The 6,669-nt window shown below is 42.0% G+C and overlaps 1 pseudogene; it reads right to left on the minus strand.

Annotated features, from left to right (window-relative positions):
* Window positions 1-1,176: 1,176 nt before the first annotated feature.
* LOC101102948 (protoporphyrinogen oxidase-like) lies at window positions 1,177-2,942 on the minus strand (annotated as a pseudogene).
* Window positions 2,943-6,669: the final 3,727 nt, after the last annotated feature.

Here is a 6,669-nt window from a genome sequence, read left to right on the forward strand (position 1 = left end):
CACCCCACTCCAGTATTTTTGCCTGGAAAATTCCATGGACAGAGGAGCCTGTTGGGCTATAGTCCATGGGGTCACAAAGAGTTGTACATGACTGAGCATCAGCACTGACCTGGCTTTGGCTACCTCTTGAACATCATCTCTCCCTATTGGGGCAGGGTTATTCCAAAGGATACAGTGTAAGAAAAGAGGGGGAGAAAGAAGGAGAAGCCATCCAGCGACTAGAAGAGTGCTCTGAGGAGCTGTATGAAGTGGAGGGTTGTCATAGGCAGCAGGAGGGTGGGGAAAGAAGGCTTCTTTTCTTAATCAAACTAAGATAAATGATAACATTACAATTTAAGAAGAAAATACAGGAGGAGGAACATGGAGCTCCAGTAAGCTTTATTTCAATACAGATAAGAGTATCTTTTTATTCCCATTTCATTATTTCAACTTCATATTGATGAAATGGAAACCAAGAACAGTATTGTAAAGTAAAATAAAGTAAAAATAAAAATTAAAAAAAAAAAAAGAACAGAGACAGTCCTGTGTCTGGTCCAAGAGAACTGAAAACTGAAACGATCAGAAGCATAGGACTATGAGGTGGGGCTTTAACTTTCATTTCTTAATATATAGTCTTAATTTGTATATTTCCTCAAAATAAGTCTCCTGGAGGAAATATAAAATATGGATGTGAAAGTGAAGCAATTCAAATGAGCCCCCTACTGGGATCACACTTGAAATCATGGATTACTGAACTAACAAAAAAAAGAGCAAATTTTAATTTAATGAATAGGATAAGAGTTACTTTCCTTCATGTTTCTTACTCTGCTTTTGGAATTTGTGCTTTTTTTTAATTACAGAAAAGAAATAAGTTTGGAAAAGTACAGGAAGATGCAGATGAAGAATAATGATCATTCATAATTTCATTTCCCAGAGGCAGCTACCATTAACATTTTAGTTTAATTTCAGGGTTTTTTCCTAAGCATTTTTACTGGCATCTGGAATCAAATAATAAGATATATATATATATATACATATATATATATATATATATAGTTTTCTCTATGTAACATGATATATTGAAAAGTTCTTATGAACTTTTATATAAATAATTGAAGAAATCATAAAATGTAAATTAAACTCATCCTGCCACCTAGATATACACAATTTTTGTTCTGTGTACTTTCAAGCTTTCTTTTTTTCAAGCTTCAGCAACTTTTATTTTCATGGGTGAGAGAATCCCTGCCACCAGGGGCAAGAAGAAGTGGGAGCTGAGGACCAACTGTTAGGTTCTGTGCCCAAGACACAGGCTGCTGCCTGACGCCTACTCTCCATACAATCATTGACAGCAAGCCCCTCATAGGAGGCTCTGGCCAGAGTCAAAGGCAGCTTCTGAGCAGCCAGGAATTGGGTTCAGTTCAGTTCAGTCACTCAGTCGTGTCCGACTCTTTGCGACCCTATGAACTGCAGCACGCGAGGCCTCCCTATCTATCAGCAACTCCTGGAGTTCACTCAGACTCATATCCATCGAGTCAGTGATGCCATCCAGCCATCTCATCCTCTGTGGTCCCCCTTCTCCTGCCCCCAATCCCTCCCAGCATCAGAGTCTTTTCCAATGAGTCAACTCTTCGCATGAGATGGCCAAAGTACTGGAGTTTCAGCTTTAGCATCATTCCTTCCAAAGAAATCCCAGGGCTGATTTCCTTCAGAATGGACTGGTTGGATAGCTGACTCCAATTTTTGCCAGTGGCCTAATGTATACTGGGAGATAGAGTTCTGGTGTAGATGGACCAAGCAGTGACTTGGTGGCTCATTCAGTCCTTTCTCTGCCTCCTGTTGGAACAGTTCCTGAGATAAGACAGCCCCTGGCTTCTAGTGTCTGTAACCAGGAACCTCCCAGCATCACAGTCACTCTGAGGCCAGGGGGTTCCCATCCTGCTCAGGGAAAGCAACGGAGTCATACACAATTTCCGGGATGACTGGGTCTTCTGAGGATGGCACCAAATGTCCAACTCCCTGGACAGGCAGACGAGCTTCTTGGTCCTGCAGATTCACCATAGCCACAGTCACAGCAGTGATGGTACTCAGGGCATAGGCCAGAGGTACAGCCTCAGCAGAGAGCAGCTTGCTGAGCACTGAAGCTGGAATGGCACTAATAACATGGTCCACCTCCAGGCTGCTGTCCTCTAGAGACACCTTCCAGCGCCTTTCTGCCTGTAGACTGAGCCCACAGACTGGCTGGCCTTGGAGAACACGGACTCCCCTACTAGTCAGGTGGGCCTTGAGGGCCTGGAGCAATGTCTCCAGCCCTCCACGGAGTGACCACTGGCACCAGCACTCAACCCAAGCTTGGCGAATAAGCTGAACCCAGCTGTGGGCCCCACCCTGCCCCGAGCAGCAGCCCCAGTTATATGGAACAATGGGTTTGCTCAGCTTGGAAGAGACTGAGAAAGCAGGACCTGATGCTGAGCTCACGGCTGTGAGCTCAAACACTCCATGGCAAGAGACGTCACCTCAGAAGCAGGGCGCGCTGGGCAAGACTGTGCAGTCTCATCAGGGTCTTTGCCACGAGAGGTGGTCAAATCCCTCAGCCCAGCCTGGAACAGAGGTTTGGAGAAGGGAGGTGAAGGGCAGAGGAGCCCCCTGATGCCAGAGGGCAAGGCATGCAGAGCACCACCTACATACAGGAACCTGTTCTGGGCAGCTAGATGACCTCCCGGGAAGGCAACACTTCTGAGTTCAAGCCAAGCTCAGAAACCAGGCTCCCAGGGCTGCCCACAGGCCAAATCCCTTGAGGTCCAAGTTCAAAAATTACACTGCCTGGCCCTCGTACTGAGCGGATCCAGCCTCCCAGGCACTCATTGCCCTCCACCAAGACCACCTGGCGGGTCGGGGGGCCCAGATTAGTAACTCACAGCCAAGCCGCTGATCCTTCTACCCAGCACAACCATGGTCCAGCCCATGAAGAAAGCTATGGGTGAAAAGGCACCACGAGGAGAACGAGAAAAATGAGGTGAAAGGAGAAGGTCGAGGTCTCAGCACATCACCCCACTGGCGTTCCTCCCCACTGGGGAGGTGGATAAGGGCCACACACATGCTATCTGCTCGCACAGGGCTCAGGGATCCAACTGGACACCTGTATTCTGAAGCTCTTCCCCCCCCACTCCTCTCAAGCTATTTTTAATAGTGAAATTAAACAGAACCTTCTGACCAGTTTCTTAAAAATAGATCATAACCAAACCAGGTATCTGTACATTTTCTGTTATTAAAAAACAAATTAAAATGTTTAAGGCACATCTTTGCTTATATTGGACACTTTCCCAATTATTTCCTCAGGAGAAACATCTAGAGGTGAAATGGTTCCATCAAATTGTAGTAACATTTTTAATACGATATCCAAGACTTCTGAAAGGCTGTACAAATGCGTAGTTGTACTGAAAGTACAACTAGGCATTAGGTACTGAAAGTACCTAAGAATGTTTGTTTCACAAGTGGCAATTTTGAATATTTCTATTACATTTAGTTTTATAATTTAGTAGGAAAAAGCCTTTATTGTCTTAAATTGCATGCCTTTGATTACTATCAAGTCTAAATATTTTCACAGAATTACTATATTTTCTTCTATTTCTATACTTTACATATTTTTATTGATATGCTTATTCATTATAACCATTTAAAATGTGAGTCAACTTTCCTTCTTTATCATTTATGCTTTTAATACACTCATAATCATTTTTCTCATCTAATTGAATTGGCTAATATTAAAGAGTAAAGTTAAATAGTAATTAATACCAGAAGGTTTTTTTTCACCTTTTCGTACAGTTCATGGGGTTCTCAAGGCAAGAATACTGAAGTGGTTTGCCATTGTCTTCTCCAGTGGACCACATTCTAGCAGTCATGAATGGATGTGAGAGTTGGACCATAAAGAAAGCCGAGTGCCAAAGAATTGATGCTTTTGAACTGTGGTGTCAGAGAGGACTCTTGAGAGTCCCTTGGACTGCAAGGAGATCCAACCAGTCAATCATAAAGGAGATAAGTCCTGAATATTCATTGGAAGGAGTGATGCTGAAGCTAAAATTCCAATACTATGGCTACCTGACGCAAAGAGCTGACTCATTAGGAAAGATCCTGATGCTGGGACAGACTGAAGGGGATGACAGAGGATGAGATGGCTGGATGACATCACCAACTCAATGGACATGAGTTTGAGCAAGCTTCCAGAGTTGGTGATGGACAGGGAAAACTAATGTGCTGCAGTCCATGGGGTCACAAAGAGTCAGTCATGACTGAGCAACTGAACTGAACAGAAGCTTTGCTCTTATCGTGGTTTTAATGAGACGAAATCTAGTCTTTCAACAACTAAACATGCCTGATAGTTTGAGATTATTTTTTACATATCAATTTCATCTAATCCTATTTCACTAAACTTATTTTTTTAATCAGGCTGTGTTTCAAATTTCAAATGCCGTTTTAGCATCTATCAATATATTTTTTATTGATAATGTAAAAAGCAATTAACTACTTTTTCTAATATTGAATCTCACTGCGTTCTTGAAATTCATCCTCCTTGGCACCTAATGTTTGAGTCTGTTCAATCTGTTATGTTCTCATTTTCAAAAATACCAGTTGTGCATATTTTAGACCTCCCTTATTTACCTTTTATATCTATAATAAATCATAGAATGACCCCTGTTTGTTTCCAAGGCAAACCATTCAATATCACAGTAATCCAAATCTATGCCCCAAACACTAATGTCAAAGAAGCTGAAGTTAAATGGTTCTATGAAGACCTATAAGACCTTTCAGAACTAACACCTAAAAAAGATGTCCTTTTCATCATAGGGGACTAGAATGCAAAAGTAGGAAGTTAAGAGATACCTGGAGTAACAGGGAAGTTTGGCCTTGGAGTACAAAAATGAAGCAGGGCAAAGGATAACAGAGTTTTGCCAAGAGAAAGCACTGGTCATAGCAAACACCCTCTTCCAACAACACAAGAGAAGACTCTACACATGGACATCATCAGATAGTCAATACCAAAATCAGATTGATTATTTTCTATGAGCCTAAGATGGACAAGCTATATATTGTCAGCAAAAATAAGACCAGGAGCTGACTGTGGCTCAGATCATGAACTCCCTATCACAAAATCCAGACTTAAATTCAAGTAGGGAAAACCACTAGACCATTCAGGTATAATCTAAATCAACTCCCTTATGATTATACAGTGGAAGTGACATAAATTCAAGGGATTAGACCTGACAGAGTACCAGAAGAACTATGGATGGAAGTTTGTAACATCATACAGGAGGCAGTGATCAAAATCAGCACCAAGAAAAAGAAATGCAAAAAGGCAAAATGGTTGTCTGAGGAGTCCTTACAAATAGCTGAGAATAGTAGAGAAGCAAAAGCAATGAAGGAAAAGAAAGATATACCCATCTAAATGCAGAGTTCCAAAGAATAGCAAGAAGAAATACGAAAGCCTTCCTAAGTGATCAAAACAAAGAAACAGAGAAAAACAATACAATGGGAAAGACTAGAGATCTCTTCAAGAAAACTAGAGATGCAATGGGAACATTTCATGCTTCTCTTGTGGCTCAGCTGGTAAAGACTACACCTGCAGTGTGGGAAACCTGGATTCAATCCCTGGGTTGGGAAGATCCCCTGGAGAAGGGAATGATACCCACTCTAGTTATCTGGCCTAAAGAATTCCATGGACAGAATAATCCATGGGGTCACAGAGTTGGACATGACTGAACGACTTTCACTTCACTTCACTTCAAAGGAACATTTACGCAAAGATGGGCCCAAGAAGAGACAGAAACAGCATGGACCTACAGAAACAGAAGAGATTAAGAAGAAGTGGTAAGACTGCACAGAAGAAATACACAGGAAAAAAAAAAATCTTAATGACCCAGATACCCATGACGGTGTGATCACCACCTAGAGCCAGAAATCTTGGAGTGTGAAGTGGGCCTAAGGAAGTACCACTACAAACAAAGCTAGTGGAGGTGATGGAATTCCAGCTGAGCTATTTCAGATCCTAAAAGATGATGCTGTGAAAGTTTTGTACTCAATATGCCACACATCTGGAAGATTCAGCAGTGGTCACAGGACTAGAAAAGGTCAGATTTCATTCCAATCCCAAAGAAGGGAAATGCCAAAGAATGTTCAAACTAACGCACAATTTCACTCATTTCACATGCTAGCAAAGTAATGCTCAAAATTCTCCAAGCTAAGCTTCCAGAGTAAGTGAACCAAAAACTTCCAGATCTTCAAGCTGGATTTAGAAAAGGCAGGGGAACCAGATATCTAATTGCTAACATCTGTTTGATCATAGAAAAAGCAGAGAATTCCAGAAAAACATCTCCTTCTTCTTCCCTGACTATGCTAAAGCCTTTGACTGTGTGGATCACAACCAGCTGTGGAAAATTCTGAAAGAGATGGGAATACCAGACCACCTGGCCTGCCTCTTGAGAAACTTGTATGCAGGTCAAGAAACAAACATTAGAATCTGACATGGAACAAAAGACTGGTTCCAAATTGGGAAAGGAGTATGTCAAGGCTGCACATTGTCACCCTGCTTATTTAACTTCTATCAGAGTACACCATGAGAAATGCCAGGCTGGATGAATCACTAGCTGGAATCAAGCTTGCCCAGAGAAACATCAATAATCTCAGATATGCAGATGA

The sequence above is a fragment of the Ovis aries genome, chromosome 22, assembly GCF_016772045.2.
Source record: "Ovis aries strain OAR_USU_Benz2616 breed Rambouillet chromosome 22, ARS-UI_Ramb_v3.0, whole genome shotgun sequence".
NCBI classification, from domain to species: Eukaryota; Metazoa; Chordata; class Mammalia; order Artiodactyla; family Bovidae; genus Ovis; species Ovis aries.